The following is a 27,675-nucleotide window of genomic DNA, read 5'->3' as shown; positions in this document are numbered from 1 at the left end:
TTGTATTTTAAGTATATATGCTGTACACTGAGCCAATGAAGATTTAATGTGTAAAAATAATTGGAGTCACCAAGCGAATGTTGCTTATTTAAGCATCCATGTCTGTCTTTTTGGAATATGTCTACCGTTGGTTACTCTGGTTTAAACAACTACCACGTATCTCAATTTGATGTGTTTATATAGTACCTTTTGTTGTCTTTATACATTTTTAAAATCTAGATTTTAGACATAACTAGATTTAAAATGGAATAATAATAATATCATTATGTTTTATGCAAGGTCACCAAAATAGCAATATACCAATATGTTTGCCCATTTATAGTTTTGTACAAGACTACCAAATGATGATCATTGTTAAAGCGGGAGGGTTGTCACCTGCGCACGCGCGGGAATTGAGTCCCAAGCGACGATAACAACACACGCTAAAACGCAAAGGCTCATGGGCAGACGCTTGTTTGTGAACAATGACACGCTATGGCTATCTAACGCATGCGCAGGTGACGATTCCCCCGCTTTAACTAATGGGATTATCGCAGTGATGCGATCTTTTCAATGGTATTAGAGCATCGAATATTTCTGAAACATCATTTTATTAATGATGGTAGCGCATTCACGTATACATGTTCAAGGGACACTTTTCACATTGTTTTATTCCGATTTTCCTTCAAATCGTCACAAAATTACGTCATGTCTCATACCTGAATATGGTTTACCATAGCAATAATAATGAATTGCCGACAGGGTTATAGTGAACGATTATAGATTCGGCGGTGTGTTCGCCTTCGGCTCGCCCACAATATTTTGTAAAATCGACTCATGATTGAGCAGAGCGCTCTGGGAAATTCATCATTGTTATAATAGGAAATTTGTGATTAAACGTGTAGCGTGGTCTCACTAACTAATTTACTGTTTAGTGCTGGTCCCCTGGCAAATCATTTCACAATACAGCAATCAATAAATCAATAAAATTAGCCAAATCAATTTCGGTATATAAAATGTCCTTGGAGCAATGATCAGAATTTACGTAAATGGTTGGCAAACTTCACAATATAATACAAAATTACAAAGATGGTTGCGTTTTTTGCAAATTCGATGTATAAAACAATTTCGCAAGCTGACATAAATATCTATATAAATAGATGTACATGTTATTGTACAGTAATACTTTCATGTAATATATTTGTGTGGTGGCATCCTTGTCAATTATATCTTCCATTTAATACATTTGAAAATTATTCTAAATTTTCAATAGAGCGTAATAGAACATTCTACGCACTATTTCACTCCACGTTGCTTTCATAAATATTCATGTAATTTCGACTTAAGTCTCCAAAGCCAGGCACCGAAAAATCAATTACAATTTCCGAACAATGGGCGAATATAGTGTATACGCCTCGAATCACATTGATGTTCCTGCTTAGTATACTAATAACGTTTCTTTGACAGTCCGACTTATTTCACGTAAGCAAAGAACACGATCTCATAGCCATTAACTCGGCATTCAGTTGTGCATTCCAAATTAATATGTTATTCTCTTGTGACAGTAGTGCTGCATGATATAATAGTCGTGTTATACTGAGCGCAGAGAGCGCGACTGGAGCGAACAATCGTTTTGTCACAACGGACTAAAATAGTTTAACTTGGAATGGTGGTTTGAGTAATTTTTGAGCAGCGGCGACCCCTGCTCCTCTGAACGCACGCGTGAACCGAGCTCGGCGTCCACACTTATATGGTTACTAAATAAATGAACGCTTCTCGGAACGACAAATATGATATATAAAGAGCTATTGCTCGAAACGTCTAGCTATTTTTATCGATAAAGAGCTATTGCTCGAAACGTCTAGCTATTTTTATCGATAAACAGCCATTGCTCGAAACATGTTGCTATTTGTAATAGTTACAGAGGACAACGATTACCAAATATATGGTTACGTCAGTTTTATTTTTAGTAATTGCCAGTTACATTAACCTCTTCATCATGCAAGATTTTACGATATATATTTACTGTGAGACAAATTACCACAATAAATTTTGTTATTACCTGAACTGTTCGATGTGTGTGTGCACTCTACGCTACTTAAGCGCACATACACACGCCCTCCTTATAGAAGTTCGTGGAACGCTTCATAGTTGAGCCGTGATATTGCATACGCTCAATTAAAAATAAGCTATGCAATTATGTTGAACATTACTGTTAGAATATAATTTATAAATTATTTTTGTAACGATTTTGGAAAGAGTTTAATTAGTCTGAAGCTAAATAACTCCATCCGCTCGTCGGTCTATGTTTTGATATATACTTGTGCGGTTAAAGGAATGTTTGGTTGAAATTGGATGAAAGTTATAACATTATTCGTACGTTTCAAATGTCATCTCCTTAAACTGACGTGATTTCTGATATTCCCAGCCGATTCCAGATACATTAGGAGGTTTTAGTAACATTCTTTCTAGATGTCTGGACTATATCTTGATATGATTTAATATCGAATGTGATTATATAAATATTAATACATACAGCGCGCCTTGAGGTATAGTAAAAAACATGGCACTAGTCCGCATTATGAAACATATTCATATTATTTATTTGATAAGTTGATGCCACACAAATATTTGTTGCATTCTTTTGGTAAGTCTGTGGTTTTACATTATTGCAAAACTATGCTTAATTGGTGAATTTCTAGAGCGCGTGCTATGCTGTTCTATTAAGTCAGCAAAATACAGACTCGTTCAAAGTGTGTGATTTTACAGTTGTTTAAATCAAATACAATGGTGTGTTAAATATTTGGATGCCGATGTCAGTGATTATTGTATGATCTGTCACGAACAAGACAGCAGATTGCATGACGAAATCGGAAAACAATACCACGTGACTCTAAAGCCTACAAGTCTTCTCCTGAAACATTGTTAGATAATTATATTCGAGTTGATCTCGCGGTACATTAGATCGGTGTGCAACATACGTACGGTCCTACCTTGTCCGTAACCCGGAATTTGAAGATTGGAAAATATTGCGTGCAACTTGTGATTCCCGGGGGATTGTCCCAGTTACCGTCAGCTGCAGTACAATAAATGACATTTAGAAACTAATTAGGTATCACATCGAGAATATTACGCTGTTTATTTTTCACAATCAGTAATTCATTTGTGTTCAAATGGTTTGCTAAAAACATGTAAAGCGTGGTGGTCGTCGCGCAGCGCGTGTTCCAATTTCATGTAAATAAACAATGTATTTTACACGCGTTGTGCACGTCGCTATGAGTCCCAAATCGAACAGGACGCGGCGCGACGCGACGACCACCGCCCTTTAAACACTAATCAATCAACTAATTCAAATCACGTGACGATTCACGAACAAACAATTTATCATCTGTGGGGAGGTTTGGTTTTGATTAGGGCGCGCGTTAGGGACACTTACGATATTATAGTTTATACTAACACACTGTTGGATCGTGTCCATTACACGCTAGTGAAATGAATAAAATGTCAATTTCCACCTGTCAGTTACACTAACAACGTGATATTTCAGATATTTAAAGTTAGACGTCAAATTAAATCAGTGTATAGCCTTCGAACTAGGAATCATTGTTACCTCAACGTCCACAGCTCAAATACAATCTTGATGGGAACAAATTGTTTAATAGTGTTATTGTGGCAAGGTCGTTAAGGTTAATGACAAGATGGAATGACGAGATAATTGCCTTCATTGCCTTGGCTGGTGTAATAATATTTACTCGTTATATGTATTATTTTCACTTCAGTTGCCGCATATTCAAAAAACCCATTATACAGACTATGATAGAAGGTTGAATATCATCAATTTTCCGATGGCGCATACATTTTTCAGCTTATTCGCTTATTTACATACGAGTTTTAAAAAAAAACATTGTCTTCTTTCGTCTAAACTACTTAAATCGAGGGCTTTGTAGTAGAGAGCAACTGCTCTTGACATTAAATAAATGTGCTTTAGATTTTGGCTAAAGTTTGGTAGTCGTCACATACGCATACGACAGATGGCCATAGCATAGCGTTGTTTACAAACAAGCGTCTACTCACGAGCCTTTGCGTTTTTACCGCGTGTTCTTATCGTCACTAAAGGTTCATTTCCGCTTAAAATATGACACAGGTGACCTCAGTTGGCATTAATATCGCTTATTTTACGTAGACCACAGGCGTCTTAATAATAATAACATGTGTAATACATTGTAGATCATCTTTGTGTTACGCTTAAATGAAATTGGAGGATGTGTAGGTTGAGAAAGAATTTACATGTATTTTTCATTGTTTTGATGAAAACTACGATTCTACACGGGAAAAGCTTCCAAAACGACCTTACCGTCCTAATAATTGTGATCTACACGCCACAATGCCGTTGAAAAGTCATTGATAGCGTATGCTGCTACAAACTGTGTTAGCAAACAATCTCTTGGGTCATGAACCTAACATATGTAAGTTCTATATAGTTTTGGAAAACTGCTGCGGACACATTCAGGTATTTGGATTTAGGGTCTGATCACATACTAGGTCTTAACGACTCGAACTTATGTAGTTGCCAGACGGACACATTTTTCTGGAAAGCGACAACATAACCCATTACGTGCTGTCACTTTGTTGTATTTGAACGAATTCCGAGAAATGATTTCGGACACATTCAATCATTGTACACGTATTAGTGAAATCTGCCAAGTCGTGTTCGTGAAACAAACTCATACAGTAACAACCACGGGAATCAAAACAATTCAATAAGTTCTAAGGTAAAATAAAAAGAGTGAAAAGCATTCAATTTTAATACTTGTTACAAATCATCGTAGTCCCTTTATCGGTATATTCACAGTCACTCTCCTAGTAGAGTGACTGTGATGTATCCTATTTTATTATCATATGATTCAATCTTCATTTTCATCTTTTTATGACACATTCACTCGGAACATCGCGACTATTCATGTTCAGACCAACTTAGTGCTGAAACTGCGTGGAAAGAATATATAAACACGATGAACATGCACTCCATTTTAACAACTGTATATATTCTTTTTCTGACACGCAGCACTCGATGTCCGACAAAACACTGACAACAAGCTCAGCATTATCACCTGAAATGAATTCAGAGACTAGTTGTAAAACGAGTTTGATGAAGAAAACACGGCACTAATTTTCATTTACAAGCCGTGATTACAGCGCCCGTCAAACGAACAGATTATTTAATTTACCCTGGCGTACGAAGATAAACAAGGACAGAACGCTGTCCCCTCGCGTCCAATTAAGGAACGACATTTTTTGAACTATTATTAAGTACGGTTAATTTCACTGAATGATCCGCCGAGCCTGGCACTCACGAACTACCTGTCATGTGGTAAATGCATACAAGATATACTTCATAAAGTACGCCTGGGGCTACACATATACATATTCAATGCCCACATTCACGCTAAATACATGATAATCAGTCCAACATCCTGACGAGATCAACGTATCATGACAAGAAGGAAAACAGCTCCTATTAAAACTAATCACGGATTTATAGAAGCGATAAAATTGGGAATAATTCAAAGAAGGAATTATAAACTCTTTATCTTTGAATAATATTTGATTTGAAGATCATCTTAGATTACTTTAAACCTGGTACAGTCGTTTTGTGAAACAGACATTGTGTGATGTGACACGATTGTCATCATTACTGTTAACACTAGTTCATCACCATGGCATCCACGTACTGTTGTCTTGGGAGCCTGTTATCCTCTTTATCGTCATACATTGTTACAAACGCTCAATGAAATTACATGTAATACGCCTATTTCATGAATAAAATACTAGTGTTATACTTGTATTTACTGTAACCCTTGACCTATGGCAAATTAAATATATTTTAAAGGTCAAGTAAAACGCATTAGAGACGATTCTGAATTGTTCCATTCGCAAGTAGACAGGAGCTGTAATCAGACAATTACTTAATTGTATTTCGGGCGGAAAGTCGTCTATAACAGAAATATAATATATATGTATATAAGATATAAATTGTCAGGTGGAGTAACATTAAAATCACGACTACATTTTTTATCATGGCACATATAAAAATTGCCTACCAATATCACAAACAAATTTGGTACACGTTTTTGACAAATTGTGTTCGTACACATCACTAACCTCTTTTTCCTTCAATAAAGTATGTTAACTACGCACAGCCAAGTTTCCATTCTCCATCTCATCAAATCATTCCGCTGTCAGGTCACGTCTCAATCAACCCAATTTGCGCTGTGACGGCTTTGGCGTGTGTCAACAGCGTATTTTTCAAATACACAAATACGTCGTGTACAATTACATACGTGTAATCTGTCTAATAACAGCTGCCGCCAGTCGGATATCTCTCATGATAATCGTCTGTTTTCATTATTATTATTTTTAAATATTGATTAACTAATTGATAATTATCATAAATAAATCACTGGCGCTGTAATTTGTGCAAGATAATTGATGTTTGTCTCTAGGTTTTGAACACCAAAGTTAAAAGTCGCTGCCCTTCGAAAAACACACCACACAATGTTTCCAATATTTGTTCATTAATTTTGATTAACAGACAATTGTGCAAAATAATTTAAAAGTTTGCAAAAAAAGATGCCGTTCAAAGAGTTAAAGATTTAGAGATCTGGAGATATGTCGACTTTTCCAACCTTTATCCTGTCCACATATCGTCTTTAAAGTATCCATCTTAAATAGCATTCATTCAGAAATTAACGTTCAATTTACTCCAATGGACATCTGTAAAATGTCTCGGCAATACCAGATATCATAAATACTATAAAACATACCTTGCATATATAGCGGTTCTTCTGCCATTTGACCCAATCTGTCAGTCATAATGATACAAATCATAATTATTTGTATTATTCTTTACTATCGCTATAAATACAATGTTTAGTATTGTTACTTCATTGAATAACAGAAAAAAAAAATGACGGAGATATTGTGTCCTGTGTTTTCAATGACAGTTGCAGATAAGATAAGGCCATTTGTAAAGTGGAATATTTTCTGATATTTTAATATGCAGGTTCGTAATATAAATTGTCATCATTTCTGTTCTTCTTGTTAGTGAGACAGATTCAAACTTAAATAGCTCCCAGTTGCGTCTAGGTGTTTAAATGTTAATTTGGGTTGAGAATGGTGCCTGAAATGGTAAATTGAATTCACTCAAATGTGTGACTAAATTCTTGTTTGGCCCAAGAGAACAAACCAAAACATCAGTAATTCTAGAAACTTTATTGCAAATAAACAAGACCTTGGTATATTGTAAAAGTTTCACAAGAAACAAAACAAAACTGTAGAAACTATTTATGTTTGAATTCTTCAATCAAAGTGTGAAGTGTACAAATACCGATAACAAAGTGTCTATAGCTCTCGCATAAACACAACTAATAGTAGAAAACGATCCTGGTGTCACGTTCTACTACAAAATTATACTTCTCGTTATGTATGTACATTCATGTAAGTTATGCGTTAGAACAAATTATTTTTGCACTTTACCAAGTAAATGTTTCAAATGTAGTTAAGCTTCGATAATTTTACAACGTTGAGCCAATCTGAATAGACACAATGCAAAAAAGGTTTTATGTATCTATACTAAAAATATTAGTATTTTTGTATTTACAATCATAAATATATACAATTATAATTATTAAGTGAACCCTGATTTTATTTCTGTTGCGCAGAACGGCGGCTTTTGACGCATATATACGTGGTAAGTGTATACATGATAGCTACTTATAATATAAAGGTTTCATCACAGCACATGTAGGTTGTGTGCCACTGCGCATGCTTTTTATTTTTTTTTTAAACAAGGGGTGAAATTTTTGTATTTTCAAACGTTTGATATTCAAGATGACACCAGAAAACCTTACCAACCAGACAATGGATTTGGGAGTGGGATATTAGAGAAACCAACCGACTTTAAAAATACGAACGTCTGTGCTAATATAAAAATCGTTAGCCTCGGGAAAACATCGTTGTTTTAAAAAATAATGAGTTGCAGGCTTCTGCAAGTCTTTAAAAAAAGACTTTTTCCAACTGTTGGCTTAGTTGAATGTCTGGTTGATGTTTGGATCAATCTGTACACCACCACCCCCCCTCCGCCCGCCAAAAAACTGAAAACATCGTTACTCGTACATATGTATCCCGCATTGCAATATAGTAATGACGTCATTGTGATGGTACGTCCCCTAACCATGAACTCTGTTACATTAAAGCAATTAACAAGTTAAAGCGCAGTTATCGTCGCGCTGCGCATGTGCGACATTTGTGTTGATAAACATTGATTTTTCCACAATACAATGCGCTCTTCAAATGAAAATCACAAGTATGAGGTTTGTCATGGGCCCAACTTCCACTGATTACCGCCGGTGACTCCTTCGATATCTTTCAATCACCTCAAATTACCTAATTAAAGCCTGGAAACGTCTCAGTTTGTACTTGTTGATCTGCGCAACAGTAAAAGTTGCCATCTTTGTTTATATAAGACTCATATATCTCGCGCATGCGTGGCGCGACGACTACCACCCTTTAAATGCTTGTTAATACAGATTTGAGAAAGATCATTGAATTCACTTCAGTGTACGGGAGCATATACTAGAATCACTAGTTACATCATGGCAATTGAATCCGTGAATTGCTTTGGAGTGGATCCATTCAACTTGCAACTGAGAGTTTGAGATCGATACCAGAGAAATACAATAAGTCGGGAGCAGATGCATTAACAACGTAGTGATATATTTCTTTTCTCTGTCAGAATTAAAGTGCTCTATATAATGTTTATTTGTCTGAATCGTTTGGAAACATTCGAGAACCATAAATAGGGCTTCACAAAACGAATGTTGTAATAAAATGAACTTTGTTCCTGGACCATGACAGGTTCGAGACTGGTGGATTTGTCACTGAAAATAAACACCTTATTTGGTAAATGCAATGAAAACAGGTTAAAAACGTGCGAGTTTTCAGTTTGAAATAGAGTGACATGGATTCCAGCCATGAAAATAAACTGCAGATGGGTAATCCGTGTTATTTCGTGATTGCATAATCAGAATACTCATCTCACAGGTTATCGGGTCACTCATGTAATGTGCACACCCCGCGGTTATCGTAAAACATGTGATGTGGAAACAGGATAATGTGAAACGTCTGTGATCACAACGTGGATGAGTATTTTGATTAGCATTTGTGTTATGTTATTGATTATTGTATTTTTTAACATAACGTAGTATTTATTTATTTAATATAATAGTACATATTAATAGCTCAAAGTGCATTGCGCAATTCCACCTGTCTTACAATCGAATGAACACTATTTCATGTATCACGAAACAAAATAAAACCAAATATTATAAGGTTATTACGAAAATATCTGAAAGTATGCACGAAGACAGTATAGCTGGAGTATCGACCGACGCACATATTTCCCTTCCAAGGATATACCTTGGGAATGCCGATATCCAAAAAGTTTAAATCATGGCATCGTTTTGAAGAGATATAAGACAATACTTTCTATTAATGGCAGAGGAGGCGGCACGAAATTTTGCATAGAGAGGCGAGATCTGCTCACCAACCTCGCACCGAAGGCGCGATCTTACTAGAGGGTCCGGGGCATTCTTCCCCTTAAAACTGTTTAAATCTAGACCCTCTGAAACGCTATTTCCTGCATTTTGAGGGTCAAATTTTGCTGACACAAAAGATTTCAGCTTGATTTTGGAGGGGCGACGCATAAACATTTTTTTCGAGGGGGGCGAACCGACCTCTGCCACCCCCACCCTCGTGCTGCCGCCGCCGCTGAAAATCACAGTCAAAAGAAATGTTATGTTCTAAAATAATACCTCGCTTTGAGCTTTCAGTGAACAACCACAAAACCTGTAGACTGTCAACAGTTCTCAGTCACAATGTGTTAGTATAGTATAAACAGCAAACGATTTCAGTCATTCGGTCTGAATTCTGACACACAAAATGCATATGAGTAAAGCACTGTCACGTGTCATATTCTCAAATCAGTATAACTGTGTCCAATCCTTCAAATGGCTGACGTATTTTTGACACCGGAATTTCAAGTAATTTTACTAAATTATTTCCTGAAAATGTTGAATGTATTTTCAAATTGACATTTTCCATGCATGGTGTTCACCAATGATAACTTTCAATGACGCGTAGAGCTTTTAAATATAGCGTAATACTAGTTACCGACGTCCAGAAACGTGTTCGTATTTATTTATTTATGGTGTATTCTGAACCAATATCGGAGTGAAGATTATTAGTGATCAGCAAACTATTTTTAGAAAATATGGCCTAAGATATGTATTGGCTGCCTTTTAGATAAAATAATGAGAAGAGAAGATAATGACGGTAATTTATTTCAGTTTTGGAACATTTTCATCACAGTTTAATGGTGAGGACGTCTTTCAATCTCAATATTTTGTCATGACATACATCAGTAGTAAAACAATGCATTTTAACTGTTGTATTTATTGCATTCTTTGTCTGGGAGTACGCTTCTATCCTACGATACAGACAACTCGTGCCCGAGCTCAATTGCGTCTATTACACCAAGACTCGATGATGAATTTCGTGAGATCTAATTCTTGACATAGTAGACAACTACATCACGTGTTATGTCTTAAAGTGGGGGAGTCATCACCTGCGCACGCGCGGGAATTGAGTCCCAAGCAACGATATAACAACACACGCTAATAACGCAAAGGCTCATGGGTAGACGCTTGTTTGTAAACAATGACACGCTATGAACATCTGACGCATGCGCAGGTGACAACTCCCCCGCTTTAAATAAATGTACACATCTCTGCAATACTAGTACTCGTTCAAATTAGTCATGTAGAAATGAACAACACCTGTAGACACGAGTGCTCGGAAACGCGCGACGTAAATTGCATAATAACCGGAAACACGTGTGATAAACTGACAAAATCGGAGTGCTACTTCACGTCAGTTAGCAATTGTACATGAAATGAAAAACTAAAGACATTTCCCATTCCGGTAATTTGCTCAATTAATTAAAATATAACACGTGTCAGTATCCGCATGTTGTGTTGTGTAAATGTCTTAGTGAGTGTTGAGGTCACAGAACAAACCTGCGAGAGACTGGAGAGCTAGATGATTGCTGTCTAGATATACAAATATATGCTCATTTATGTGTTTTTGTTTGACCACTCGAATGGTCTGTGAATTGTTTGTAATACTGTAAGCTGGAAAAAAGCGTCTCGTTTTCTTCTGTTAAGCTGCCTTTGTTCTATATTTATAACCAAATACCTACAGACAATATATTGTTCAGTTTTTACATGCTGTAAATAAAAGCTAGCACAGATATAATAGGACATTGATGTTTCCATTCATTGCACGTTTCCAACTTGAAAATGTAAGACATAATAATTTGTCTGCACATTTTTCTTATATTATTCAATATTTCTGGAAATGAACCCTAATTTTGGAGCCAACACACAAAATTTGAATAAATGTTCAGTTTTTACTGAAGGAAAGTGCAGATTATAAACGGGACTATTTTGCGAATTTGTGACGAAAAGAGGGAACTGGTGGTAATATACATCTATTCATAACACTAAACATCAAAGAGAACAAAATAATGATACTAAAAAATCATGCAGCAAGCCCAATTACATTCAAATTATAAAACTAGTACGAGTAAATATTTAATTGCAAAGCTTTACCAAAATATTTACATTGACTATGCTGCGTAGCGGAATCGTTAGACAATTTTTTCTCGGTTTTCTTTTCACCCCCACCGTGAAAGTAGAGACCGGATGCAATCGATGCGATACCTTCTTTGGGTCGTTTAGCTTCGCATCTGCATTTCATGCATGCTATACTGATTTCGAAGTGAAAGTGTGTTGTGTCATAAAATGATTCTATTCACAGCTAACTATACCAGAGTACACGTGAACCTGTGTGTGTAATATACTGATCTATTTACTTTCCGAGGAGCTCATGACTGTTGACGCGTATCAGTTTGATTGACATGTGACAGATGATAGTATGAGCTGAATGAATTCATGAATTCTACTTGAAATTCCCGGCACATACACCCACACCTCGTACAATACCGCCAGTCAGCATTGGAGTTGGCAAATTAACTCAATTATTAGCGCAGTTTATGACGTCACATACGTACGTACGTACGTATTTATTTAATGAATATACATTATGTAATCAAACTAACCTACGTGAGTGCAATAAACATCTTCTTTCATTTCAAGCCCAACTTGGTCGATTTCTGTATGTTAGATGAATACATTTCTAATCTGAATACAGAAGCTTTACAAAGCCTGAACTAAATTATTTTTAGCAACGAAGATTATATTTCCATGTAGATACAATGAAGTATGCCCAGATTTCATACATTGTTTACAAACTTGACATTTTGGAAAAGAAATTGATTCTACAAAGCAAAAATATACAATATTAAAGCCAAGAGCTTCAAACTATACTGGAATATTCTATCAGAATTACTGTAAAGGCTTCCATTCTACCTTGTGTGCCTGTTTGTATGTGTGCATTCATAGGCCCGGCAAGAGACAAAAGCAACAAGTTAGTGTTTTGGCAGTGGACGAGCTTCCTAGAAGTTCCGCTTGAACGAAACGCATCAAATGCGTCAAGTTCGATTAGAGCAAGAAGATAGCCTATGTTCCTGGTGATTTTTCCAAAAGTCCACATTTCATTAAAGAATGGTGGGTAAATTTGTTGTTGAAAATCAGTGGAAAGAATTGTTTTATTTTAATTTTTTTTTTGATATTGCAGAACATTTGTGTGTCCCACCTATACTAACCAAGAAATACGTCTTACTAGAGTGCATGTCACAAAACCACACTATGCTTATACTGAGAAGTTCTTGGTGACTTACTACATGGTTTTACAGCCGGTGTCGTTGCATTTGTTGAAAATACAATACACACATTATAATTTTAGCTTTTTATATGTGCAGAGATAATATTTTGTTGAAATTTGGTGAATAAAACTTTGAGAGACTTTGACATGATCTGAACACTACCCCTGCATGAAATCACAGTTTCTTGTTATAATTCATTTAGGCGCTGGCCATTAGAACGTTTTTGAAAAATAACGATAAAATTAAAAATACATAAATAAATAAATGATTTTTTTCAGGCAATTTAATCAAAAAAATAAAGATTTAGCCGAAAAGTAAGTGATGGCAAAAAATTGGAATGGTAAATGTAATCACGCATCGCTTTTTTTCCCTCAAAGACGTTCAATTTACCGGCAACATTAGTTGGATTAGTTGAACTCCAAGAACCACTTAATATGTTTTTATCTTCATCGAGAATTCGGAGTAATTGATAGATACACATATTTCGGATTACTGTTGTATTCGTTTGGAATTGTTATCTCACATTAGTGACTGGTTACATGAGGGGACGAGAACCCTGGTATTTGTATTGGTATTATAAAGTCTGTCCATGTGATTATATCCGTTTATTTCTCAGTTGGTGTTATGTGCGTCAATATAAACCCAGTTTGTTTGTACTGTCACAATATATAGTTGTAGTATTCTGATTTACTACACAAGTATCAATTGGTGAAAAACTACCGGCATCAGTTTGTTTAGATTTCAAAATGCGGGTATGTGAATAAACAACAATGTTTTGCTACTTCCGACTATAATCTAAGTATCGTGACGTAAGCACTTGTTTTCCATTATAATCTAAATATTGTGACGTAATCACTTGGTTACAACTATAATCTGAATACTGTAAAATACTTTTAGCTGCAATTAATTTTCGCTAAATAGACTTTGAGCGTTTTGTATTGATTTTATTTTCACTTAATATTGACGAGTTGAATGTAAAATATAGAAAAAAAGGTATATTCGCTGGAATTTATTTTCACCGAATTATTTCTTCAGCGAAAATAGCGAAAATTAATTCCAAGCGAAAATAAAGTATTCCATAGTATCGTGTTATGTATAAAAGGGCGATGGTCGTCGCGCAGCGCGTGATCGAATTTCATGTAATACGCCAGGGGAATTACCGAATTAACTAGTTTCCCAGTTATCGCGCGCGTCTCTTCAAATGGAAAATGGCAATCGTTTCGAATTCGATGTGCTTACGACATATATCTGTTAACAAGCCCAGAATGAAATCAAGAACCACCACTACCCTTCATCGCTGACGAGTCTCATTCAAGGACGCCCGTCGCTGATGTTTATACTGTAATCCGACCGTGGCTCCTTATATCCCATATAGCACAGTTCTCACGGCGTCATGTAGTATTGATGGATACTTATCTAAACTCGCAGTGGCAGCTCTCATAAACACGTATTCAATCACACGTGCCCCTTCCGTCAGAGTTGCCAACTATGACACCGTTAAAAAATACCACGGATGTACATCCTGTTCAAGTTTAAGGGTAATATTATCTTATGTAAGACTACTAGTAAGTAACTTTGTAGTTGACGGGCTGTGATTATTAGCAGTAACGAAATTCCGTGTTATCCTAAGAAAAGTGGCGCAGAGTTTTCACGTTGTTTAATCAAATAAGTTCTTTTAATAACAAGATTGCACAGAAACGGGATGTGGCGCGTATTAATGTGCACCGCCACAGCCGTCACGCAGCATGAAGCAGTCGTCACGCATCGTCACAGTCGTCACGCAGCATGGAGCAGTCGTCACGCATCGCCACAGATATCACGCATCGCCACAGTCGTCATGCGTCGCCACAGTCGTCACGCAGTGGCACAGATGTCATAGTCGTCACGCATCGCCACACCGGACACACAGTGCGCATCAGTAGTCCCGCATCGCTACAGTCGTCACGCAGCGAAAAATTCGTCATGCGGCGTTTCAGACGTCGCACGAGACCCCTTGAACACGGCGAGGAACGACAGATATAGCTATAGCGCTTTGAGAGCGGGGGAGTCGTCACCTGTCCATGCGTCAGATGGCCATAGCGTGTCATTATTTACAAACAAGCGTCTACCCATGAGCTTTTGCATTTTTAGCGTGTGTTGTTATCGTCGCTTGGGACTCAATTCTCGCGCGTGCGCAGGTGACGGCCTTCCCGCTTTAAAGTACTTTTCTGAAAAATACGACCCATTTAACGGAAAATTAAACTAACGTGATTGTGATCGCAATGAACGTGTTTGTTTAAAGTAGCGTGCAATTATTACGTCACTTTTTCTTGCTTCACGGTTTATCGGTCGTAACTGTTATAATATGAATTGAACACATCTGAGTTCGTCTGTTCAGAGAAAGGTAAGTTTGTTTTCACACTGTTATTGGGAAAGATGTTTGTGTGACGTTATGACGTTTGAGCTGGACAGTATGTATCATTATCATATAATTATCATATCATTATCTCATTAGTTTGGCGTAATACGTAAATTATCTTTATGTAAGTCAACTTAATGTGGTAAACTATGTGGTATGCGGCCACGAGTAATTTGTTCTCGTCTCGTGTCCATTTTGTTGTATTCGTCGGATGGGTATTGCTCATAAACGATGGGTCGTGTCATGGGTCACCAAGGCCACGTGTTTCGAAGGACAAGATAATCCATGGTATTTACGACGTTTACGTAATATTGTCAAACATGTTTTGTAATGTTAAATAAGAAACAGAATACTGTTTATTCGAATATCCACAGAAGGCACTGTAAAGAGCTCTCTGAACTTTGGAGTGAGGTGACCTGGGTTGAGGTCATACTTTTATCAGCAAATTACCGATATTGTTCAGCAGGAATGCTGTATCCATGACGACATTGAGAGAACTATTAACAAGTTTACATTAAACATCTTAACACTCATTTACCCTGACAATATTTACTTGCGTGTATCTAGTTAATTTATTTAATCTCAATCCAGTGTTCTATTCTCTTCCTAATTTTAATGTAATGATGAAAACGAAAGAACGCGGTACGTGACTGCCTGTTATGCTGTGAGCGTGTACACTCCATTCTGAAGTTTATAATTATTTTGTTGAAAAAGAATCTCTCCTTTTGTTACACTTACTAATAATTACACACATATTTCACCATCCAAAGGCGCGTTTCCATAACACCACGAATGCCGTTGGCTTGGTAACCATAGTATAATGAACCAGACCATATCGTTTTGTTTTGTTTTTTTCACTCAGAGCAGCAAACATCTTTAAATAGCTTTGAAGCATTTAGTTCTGGAACATGTCAAATAAATCGTTTCATGCTCTAGGAAGCGATGTAGCGAATCCGACACGGCGTGTCAGAATACATCTCTGTTTATTTGTCTATTAATAATTCCATATAATCAAAGTCCTAACTCAGTGTTTATTTAAAGATTCATGCTCTGAGGTTAGAAAGTGGAATAAAGAATCGGTTTTGACCCGTTTCGTTAAGAATCACGACGTGGGATTAGTGTAGGAAACATCACGGGACAGGGTGGTGCTGCGAGGGCGTAGCTCGAAAAAACAACACCCCCTTCCTCCGATGTCCCGTCGTGTTAGCCACTTATAATCTGGCTAATTTAATTTGAAGTACTAGACAAAAATCAACATAATTTTCCATCTACAAATCACTCTATCTTTTACCATCTGTTGACACTGACCACCACTCAGATGGCAGGTCCACACCTGCTTTGTAACTTCACTGCTTAACTCAACAACACACTGAAACTTTCAGTCCAGCTGCCTTTAAAGTTTGCGGTGGGGGAGGGGATGGACAGTAATAACACCATGGCATGTCTCTCATTAAAGCAAAACAAATCACCAGCTGCAAGGCGATCGCTCATTGGCAATCACTTGGCCGGTGTATAATGCGTGTATGTATAGAGCTCCTAGGTTGTATATTAATTATATATAATTAATAAAGCAACGGAGAAATTATCTCATCGTAGAACTTTTCCGATAATTGCAATATACATTAAAAAAATGATTGTTTCGAGGGAAGAAATTCCAGATGAGTAAAATAAAATATAAAATGAAGGTTAATTAACAGACCCATTTACTTCAACCACAGGGTCAAAGAAGGTTGTAACATGAGTATAACTCTTTTTAATTTATTTATAAATGACTCGCCCAATATTTTCGTTCTGCACACCTGAAGTCCGCCAACATTAAATATTAGTAAAGTCAGTTTGCTTATATGCAGCTGACATTGTGATTCGTCTAAAACTAAATTAGGATTAAAAATTGTCTAGTTAATTTCTCAATGTAGGTACATCCATGGAAGCTATCCGTTAGCACAAAAACAAAAATGATTTTCAACAAAATGTAATCTAATCGTCTTTTCTATGAAGGTGAAGAAATAAATATAGCCACTGGCAGGCACTTTAATCGGCGATTTTCTGTACAATAGCCTGCCGCAAAAATCGAACGATTTGATTTTGAACTCGAATTTGTTTATTTCGTACCTCACATCGAAAGGCCAATCTTTGACAGGGGATTATTGCATTTGAATATCCTTATTTCATTAAAACTGATCATCATCAAATGTGTACAGTACATTATTAAGCAAGGAAATATCCCCCAAATACTAATCTACATTTTTAAAAAAATGTTGTCTCTCTTTGATAAATTAATTAGACCGACACGAGTATACGGCAGTGGTATTTGGGGAGATGAGATTTATTACAAATCTGACATTATGTTCATCTCCATTTTTTACGATTCATCCTAGGTGTGAGGAAAAACACTCCCATGATGGAATATGTGGGAAAACTGGGTCGATACATAGACATACACAGAATTCAAAAAAAAATTTTGAAATGGAAAATTATTTAAAGCGCGGTGGTCGTCGCGCTACGCATGTGCGACATTTGTGTTGATAAACATTGGTTTTCCCATAATCCAATGCGCTCTTCAGATGAAAAATCACAAGTTTGAAATTTGACCTAGGCGCGACTTGCACTGATTACCGTCGGTGACTCCTTCGATACCTTCCAATCACCTAAAAATTACCTAATTAAAACTTGAAAACGTTTTAATTTGTACTCGTTGATCTGCGCAACAGTCAAAGTCGTCATCTTTGTTTATATCTCGCCCATGCGTGGCGCGACGACTACCTCCCTTTAACAAACATGATCTGTGCGAGTCAATGTCTTCCTTGGGTTTAAGTAACTACGACCCGTAACCGAAACAGGAAAACACACTAAACCAAAATTACCAACAAAAAAAAGAATCCATAATCTTTACTCTTAGAATGAAACAGATCACGAAGAAAAAAATAATATGAAGAAGCCGGAAAACATATAAACTACTTCACAAATTTGACAAAGGAAAACACATTTATAATGACAATAGGCAATAAAAACATAGCAATGAATATTGTATTGGCCAAATTTATAATTTCAGAATTATCAGAATCCTCTTTGTATATTTGTGTTTCTTACCAATGGCAGAATTTTAATTATTATAGGTATTCTAGTTTTGAGTTTGTCATGTGTGAGCTTGATTTCAGTAACGATGTATTTCATCGTATTGCAGCAGTAAGTTTTTTTTTATGATGTGCTAGTATTATCCTGTATTATTTGGTCTTTTTGATTAATGTTACCATTTAAATAAACCAGGTTTGACGCATGCGCAAACGTTAGTCACATATCTTCGTACGACCTTAATAAAACCGAGTCAATTGAAGAATGACATTTTCCTTAGGTAATGGTGAGTGTATAATTTGCATATATTAAATGAGCACGTGACCACGTTTTAAATAAGTCAAAAACAGTAATACCTCTATTTTCTATCAAATCAAATATCACAATACTGCTGAAGAAATTGACAACTGGCTACTCATTTTATATGTCAGTTCAGTCAGTCATTGGAAACTGCTTTGTTTTCACTAAAATCCCATCTTAAAATTCGAGACTTTATCACATTCAATGCCAACAGTTATATTCACATATGAACATACACGAGCTCCTTGGATGGGTGTTTTTTAACAATTGTATTTGTTTTTGTGGGGCCTCAAGGAAGTTTAACATTCTGCTAATTGGGAAACTCTCATTAAAGTAATGTTTAAATAAACAACAATAAATAAACCAAATGAGCTGTCGTGTAGATAATGAAATTAATTGTTCAATGCCTGCATGACATAACAAATTAATTACTAACATTACTGATAAATTATTGTGCATAGATAAAACAAAATATGCCAACTGTGATGAACAAATGCCTCGGGCAAATAACTGGAAATCTTCATGTCTGTACGAATATCGATTTACTGCAATTCTCCAGACCTTTACGATGTTTTTAAGAACGTCTAAACAGTGGAGACTATCCAAAATTGTTTTTTAGCTTTTTTGACTGGTGTTTGTATAAGCAAGCTACTCCAATTTGAAAAAAAGAGAAAATTTGTATAACCTTTTTGTTTTCAGGCTGTGCCAGTGTGCCAACCTGATCAAACATCACGTGATGAACAACCTGATTAGCGTAATGACGTCAGTAAGGCATGCGAAAATTGTAAAATACATTACTATTGTATTGAATTGTAAATTACAATACACTTCGGTTTATTTATTCGACCGTTGCCTGGCTGTTACTCTCAGCGCAACAAAGGCTTTCCCTTCATGTTTATATGCGTTCCAATTGAATGCGTTCCAAAGATGATATTCAATCGACTATGGACAGAAACTTTAAGAATTGTAAAATTTATAAAGATGAAGCGAGTGCCTTTGTTGAGTTTAGCTTAGAAGCATTCACATTGTAAACCATTCTTTACTGTCAACAAAATTAAAGCGCGGTGGTCGTCACGCAGCGCGTGTTCGAATTTCATGTAAATAAACAATGTATTTTACACGCGTTGTATACGTCGCTGTGAGTCCCATATCAAACAGAACGCGGCACGACGACTGCCGTCTTTTAAACACAGCGGCGCTTGCTATTGTGCGTTTTCATGAAAATCGAGCGCGAAGTCGCGTATTTTGGGCAGATAGCTATGACGCCAAATTCTATTGGTAAATTATGCAAGTTGCTGTTACATGTACGCTGATTGAAGGATCAAGCTTCTTTGCGCGCCCAATGAAATCATTCAATTTAATTGAGATCTTTTTCTAACACGATCAGATCAGATCATGGATTCGAAAGAATGCGAAGATGGTTTTTGTTTCACTGGGTTTCACTAATACGTGAATTACCTTTATTTCGGCGAACGAATCAATGTTATTTCAAGCGTTTCAAACAAGAGATCTAACTCTTGCGTTCATGGCGGTAAATCGGCCATTAATTGAAGGCATCTCATAAAAACCATGTGTAATGAGCGTCATCAAATGGTTCCTACAGCCAATGAAGTCCTCTTTTTTGGATTTGAATGAAACGCGAAGATCTTTCGGGGTAAATATTTAAAAATAATTATAAATACCCATAAAACAAATTCAGGCCTTCATAAAACTCGGTGTATTTGGCAGGTAGATGTTTTATTTGAAGAAAAAAACTGCAAAATGATGACGGCGTTGTAGTCATTTAGTGACATCTCGTGTACGCACAAAACACTCAGCGTACGAGTGTAACCAACCTCGAACGAGCCTTAAAATGGATGACGTAACCACCCCGATTATCACGTGCACCAGAAACCCACAAATAATATATCGCTCTGGGCGTATGCAAGAACAGTACACATTGGACATATGTACACGTCAGATTCTGGGATACGGGTAGTAATATAACCGACACGGGATACTAGTATTCTTTGAGATAACGAATTACACAAATGTACATGCACTTTGTTTACTGGTACGTAAATTATGGTACATTTAACACGTTTAAGAACAGACGGTCCATGAAGTACGCTGGAAATACGATCTTTGCCAAATTCACAGACTGTTTACAATGAAAGTACAAACACTGTATAAATTCCAGTAGGCTTTTTTTCTGTACTTGCAACCATTCCACCCGAACTAACTGTTGTCCCCAGCTCAGTACAGTAAGACGACATGCTCGCAGACACCCTCGTCCAATGCGTGGTAATTAGTGCGTAAATTAAATCGATTTAAATTTTCTAACAGCAAATATTAGCACGTACCTGTTTGAAAAGATGAGACGTATGTGTATGGCTGCGGTTTAGGCGGGGATACCATGGGATGTGTTGCTATAGTACGTACGTGAGTACTCCAGTACGCTGATGCCGAGTGTATGCACGCACACGCATGTGAACTTGGCCGTTGACGTAAACAGACGACGGCAACTCTGCAACAGGAACAATATAGTGTAGATGTATATGAACGCCACGTTTGAATACAGTCACGATGACGTAGATAGTGTGCCCTGAGCAGTGGCGGAATGATCCGTGGGCTATCACTTAACACTACCAACTGTCACCTCTTGCGGTGGCTTGGGTCAGTTGGGTGTCAATGACAAAAATCCACCGCGAGCAGTGATTCACATACAAAGGACGCCGTAACAGGTGCCGATTGATAAACATCCACAAAAGTGGCTTGCCAGAAACAGTTGCAAATTTCTCGTCAGGTCAAGTTATTGTACTTACAAATACGTGTAGGCATTCAACACTGAACTTCCACTAATGGCATGTTAGTGCCCGAACTATGCATGTGCCAACCGCAGACAAGACTAATTTTCTGGGTAACTGTGGCTAACGATAACACATGTACGGAGAAATATACCAATATTTATCCTTTTTACGATTTTTTTAAAAATTATTATGAAGAAAACCAAATATTTATCGAACCATGCGTAATGTTGTCCAAGACTTTGCTTACTGCTATCACAAGTAAATAGATAAATTTGAAATTAATTAATTCTGAATTAAGGTGATGATTTGTCTCGGAACTAACATCGTTTCCATTCGATAATTTATTGTATACATGTACATTTCAAGTAAGTGCGACCTTCAAGAGAATAGACAACATACTTTACTATGTATTTATTAATCTTTTCAAGAGAACAATTGTTACCGCCACATGGTGCACGTGCTTATATGTACTTATAATGTATTTGTTAATTTTGGACGAATAGACCATATTCGGGTTTCTAGGTCACGTGGTATTTTTGTCCCAATACGTCATAATTATCCGCCATTTTGTCGTCTTTGTATTTTTTTTCTAAGTTTTTGTTATAAAACAACTAAAATAATCCTATAGGTACCATTTGACATATTAGCAACTGTTTGCAGGTTAACGTTCTGCATATAATATCGTGAACTCGTGAAAATGTGCAGTCGTATTGCGCAAAATTTGGGTAAAAAATTGAGTCGTTGTCGTTGCGAGTCATGCACCAAATTCCTGCAGCGTCATTGATGTAATCGAACAACAACAACACAGCACATGCACTTGGAACCCACAAATTATTTCTAATTTTGCGAAAAGCGTGACAGCGATTTAGTCTGGCGTTCAAATTATAGGTTTTTTTCCCGTACGTAAAGTAATATCACAGTTATCTAAACAATTTGGTTCGTGACCTCATTTTGTTCCTCACATATGACTGCGTATAGTAATGGGCAATTTACTCGCAAAATATCATGATGAAAACAGATTTAAGTATTACTCAACTTCTATTGAATAGTACTCGTAACCTTCATTAATATTTAAGCATTGTATTCCGAAACAACATTTATCTTTCAAGAGCTGCAAGTAATAACTGTACGCAAAAGTATGCTGTCACTCGACACAAAAAAACAGGACATTGATCCATGGAAAATTATGTCATACTTATAGGGATTACATAAAAATGTGCAAAAATGTGCGGGGAAAAATAATGGCACTCAAAGGTTAAAGCGGGGGAGTCGTCACCTGCGCATGCGCCAGGTGGCCATAGCGTGTCATTGTTTACAAACAAGTGTCTATCCATGAGCTTTTGCGTAATTAGCGTGTGCTGTTATCGTCGCTTGGGAATCAATTCTCGCGCGTGCGCAGGTGACGACCCTCCCGGTTTAAAGTACTTTTCTGAAAAATACGACCCATTTAACAGAAAATTAAACTAACGTGATTGTGATCGCAATGAACATGTTTGTTTAAAGTAGCGTGCAATCATTACGTCTTTCTTTCTGGCTTCACGGTTTATCGATCGCAACTGTTACAATATGAATTGAACACATCTGAGTTCGTCTGTTCAGAGAAAGGTAAGTTTGTTTTCACACTGTTTTCTCAAATTACACGTTCGCGGAGTTGCACGGATTTAAAAGCGAATCATATTATTTACACAAGCACGAATAACGCAGACATGTGCCGGAGCAACATTTCATTCAATTTCTGTTAAAAGTGAACAATATTGTCCGTCAATATTTGACAAGCAAATAAAATAGAGTGTATGGTTTTACTAAGCACACCATTACTGTAACAATGTACAGTGTGTGTAAAGTTGACACAGTGACGTATTAATATGTTTGCTACTTTCATCGCAACAGAGGCATTCCCTTCATCATTATAAAGATCTTTAAATTTCAACGGAAGTTGAATCAAACCAGCCAATCGGCAAGTGCATTGTGCAACGTCGTCATTTGAAAACGTTCAAATGTTATTCAATCAGCCAATAGAAACCTCCCGTTTCAGTTTGAATTGTGAAATTTATAAATATTTATAAAGATGAAGGAAATGCCTTTGTTGCGCTGAGAGTATGCAAAATCCACACTCCATGTCTGAGTAATGTTTATTTTTTTATATTTACATTAGGGGAACTAAAAGCTTAGCGTTGAGTAGCTGTTCACAATGACTCTTCAACGCCAACCGTTGCCAAATTTACAATCTTATGACGGGTTGGGAGGAGAGGAGAGGGTGACAAAAACTGTGTACTAGTATTAAATTTTTCTTCAAATGAGCGAAATTGATTTAAATATTGCGTTGGCGTCAATGTCTGCGCTTTCCTTTATGTAATTGTCATAAATACAGTTTTCCAGTTAGTTTTCATGTAGAACCATTTACAATCCACTACTCGCCTCTCTGACGTTTCAACCAACACCCCTATCCCCCTCCCTTCCCAGAGTTCCAAGCATCCCTCCTTTCCCCAGAGTTTCAACCAACTCTTCCCTGCCGTTACGACATTTCATACCAACATTTTTTGTCCAAAACTGCAAGAACTACTCTGATCGTGGATGTGGTTTTATTGATTGATTGATTCGGTTAATGGAGGGAGGGAGGCACCATTTTTCTGTGATTAGCTTACGGCCAATTGTGTTCAGTAATTTAAATTATATACATTCTGTATAACTGCTGCGATATTTTAACGGCAATTAACAATACGGTCTTAATCGTGATGGTCTCTCGCCGTCGACTGGCGCCGCAAAACATAGTTACGTACAATAACTACTAATGATACATAGAACTAGACGTTACCTAATAATGTGTGACGTGAATGGACGTGTTTGAATTGCGCCGCCTAGAGGTCGAATATTGCCATGAGGATCTCGGCAGGTGTGCTAATACGCATACAACAGCTCGTGTACTCTGCGACAGAAAAAAAAAATATTGATTTTGTATATGGAATATTCTCAATGATATACTGGGTATATAGTAATGTATTTCAGAAAAGTGTGATGCACTCCATATATTAGGATCAAGTTACAGAAATGGTCGTTTTGTAAGGTATTTAACTAGAGTATCGTGTCTTGGAAAATGTTGACTGACTGACTGTCATAAATCCGTAGTCATCGGTCAGTACTTAGTAAGGTCTTACTGTGTTTACAAAAAGAAATACGCATACTGCCGAGGTTCGCCACAGATAGTGCCACATTACGGTATTACTAATAATGGATACGCCCTCAGTGGTAATATTCAAGAACTCTCCATACAGTTTGAGAATGCCTATAGTCTCGGTTCCAGATCTGTGGCCACGCTACTGTGACCCGGGCTTTCTAGGGAAGGGAGCCGCTTGCGTCGATGTGTACAATTAACAAATACTACTACGGCAGTGCCTTCTGGGAAATATCACAAACAGAAGGCAACTAAATTATTTATTTATTACGAAGGTCAGGTCGAGGTTTTCAACAAGGAGGCCCAATTGGTGTTGACGCGCACTGCACAACCGAATGACCACCGCCCTTTAATATTTTAAATATAATTGAGTGAGAGTGATAAAAGTTGACTATTATATATAATTGGAGGTACTTTCCCATAATGTACATTGTATTACATATATGTGCAGTAAAGTAACGTGACCAATTTCAGACAACAGGTTCAATAGAGTAAAATTTGCGACACAGATAACATGCTGACTACATACCCATATTCTACCGGTAAGCCTTATAGCAGACGTCAATAGTTTCGTTCGCGCACAGTTTCGTGGCACGGGCTAAAAGGTTAAAAAAAATGTTAGAACATACCAAGAAAACGTGTGCGAACGCTTAGTATGGGCTGAGAAATGGTAAGTACGAGCTAAAATGATAAGATCGATTTTCAAGAACGGTTAGCTCGAACTGAGCGTCAAAAACATCATTGCATTCAATGTCCATTTTAATTGGAAGATTTACTATTATATAGATAACTATTCATTGTCGCTATGTCATCTCCGACCTGAAAATAAACGCAAACACATAATCTTCATTCTTAATATTACATTATTGTCTTATAACCATAGAACTAAAATATGATGAATACATTCCTGATTACTGTGCTGATTAATACTAGTCAAACGAACTGAAGGTTTATATATTGTTAACAGTTATGGGCGTTCCTTATTAGTTTGTGCTAACTACTGTTCCCTCCTGTACGTGAACGCAATTGGGTCTAACCGATATGCAAATAATCAAGATGTTTAGTAGCCTGTACTTGGTGTAGCCACAACACGACAAACACTGACGTCATTTGTCAAACAAACAAACGAAGTCAGTACGAAGCTACTCACAAGACTGTGTCTGATTGGCTACCCAACCCTGACGCCTAACAGTCAGACCAATCAGAGAGCAGCTTGTGTATATGCTTGGACTCAACTGAACGCATTTATGCCGCGTTGCTAGTCACGCACTGTTCTTTTGTTGTCTTAGATTTTACACTGGGAAACATATTTTCAGAAAGGCTGATAAGCAGACAAATAACTATGTTGTCTGTATGTATACATACATATTTATACGAGGTGTATGCGACATTTTCTGCTCTACCATTGATCTTCATTGATTAGACAGTCAGTCAGCATTTGAAGTGGTATTTTAGTCATTTCTGGTACATTTGGTGTCCTTAAAAGTGGTTACCTGGGATATCAGGATTTCTTTCTAAGGCCTATGATTTACAGACAACTCTGGTTCATAGAGTCATATTTTCTGCCGTCGTTGGCGCAACCACAGTCACTCTGACTGTGGCGCAACCATCAATAAACGTCACATATTTCATTACTGTTGAATTGTGTTCAGTAAACCCTTCCTATAGGTTGCATTCTCGATTGACTAAGGACATATTTGACGTGAAAATAACGTCCTAGTAGTTGTGAAAGATTCAATCTGGTTCAGAGCACCTTTCCTATAAGTCACGCCCTCTTTGAGCAAATCGTATCTGTGACGTCAATGGGTGTAACGAACATCCTTCACAGCATAAGTATTGTTTTGATCTGTCGCAGCGACTTTTTTACACTGTAAATATGTAAACAACATTTGACTCCATAACCAAACTAAACAGTGCTTTCTAGTCCAACGACATTGTTTACGCAAATCTCAGGCGACAAAACAAAATTAGTTGTCATAGCACCAATCTACTCAGTACATTAAAATTATGTTGACGTCATGAACCGCACTTTGTCTCTAGATGGCGCAATTCAACCCATCCAACGGGGTACAACACACACTTACATGATTCGTGCCAGACGCGGCTTCGTAAATGTCCGGCGAATCATATATTTAGCGAGACTCGATAACAGAAAACTAAAATGGCTGCCATTACATTGTACATAGTGCACAGGTTTACCTCTTGAAAATAATACTGAATGCAAAAAGCAACCTGAATTAGGATTATACATTCCCGAAAAGCCGATATGAGCTGTGAAAACTCGAAAAACACTGGCGCTCAGTCAATGCAACCATGGAGGTAAAAGACAGATTACCTCCATGATGCAACTAACATTACTGGAGGGAAAATAACTGAAAAATCAACAACAAAACTGAAAAACGCAATCATTAACAAAAATAACAGCTCCTGTTACCGACACGCCGACTGCCCAGGAAAACTAGGAATAAAAAAAAACTTTCTCGAAGGAATTTGAACAAAAAATCTCTGAAAACTTTACCCGTCAAACTGTTGGGCGTGCCCAGCCTGGGGAAAGGTACAGGTGCCACACATTGTGACATAGAAATATAAAAGAATTACATACAAATTATTTGAAAACTGCTCTGTGGCGAGGCTGACATAGACTGGTACTCAAAACCTCTTTTGGACCAACCTCAAGTACCAAAAAAATCATCAATCTTGGTCTTAAAGTGAACCATGTGTTGTCGTTCAAAGCTGTTGTGTGTTTTTTGTAATTTAGTGTTTGTTATTTATTTGTTGAGGAGCACAATATTAATATAAAAAAATACATGACTGAAACAAAAATCAATACATAATAAATTTTCCAAGTTTATAATTTCTAATCATAGTATAACAGTTTTCTTCGTCTTTTATCCCATCTCCGTTAGAACACGCTATTTTTTGGTGAAGGTGTGAAACCGTGAAAACAACTGACGCCGTCCTGGTATGACTCCGCATTGTTCTTGTTTTCACACTAATGATTAGAACTTTCAGATAGGCGAGGCTCGAATTCCAACGGTGTTTGGTGGTTTAGAGGGACGCC

General features: G+C 37.0%; 1 long non-coding RNA gene across 1 annotated transcript in view; it reads left to right on the top strand.

Moving 5' to 3' along the window:
• LOC146734455 (uncharacterized) overlaps positions 1-27,675 on the top strand; it is a 396,802-nt gene that overhangs the window by 271,667 nt on the left and 97,460 nt on the right. The gene's annotated exons all lie outside the window — the stretch shown is intronic.

Source organism: Saccoglossus kowalevskii, chromosome 14 (genome assembly GCF_978046115.1).
Source record: "Saccoglossus kowalevskii chromosome 14, keSacKowa6.1, whole genome shotgun sequence".
Lineage (NCBI taxonomy): Eukaryota > Metazoa > Hemichordata > Enteropneusta > Harrimaniidae > Saccoglossus > Saccoglossus kowalevskii.
This window is presented reverse-complemented; position numbering and strand designations above follow the sequence as displayed.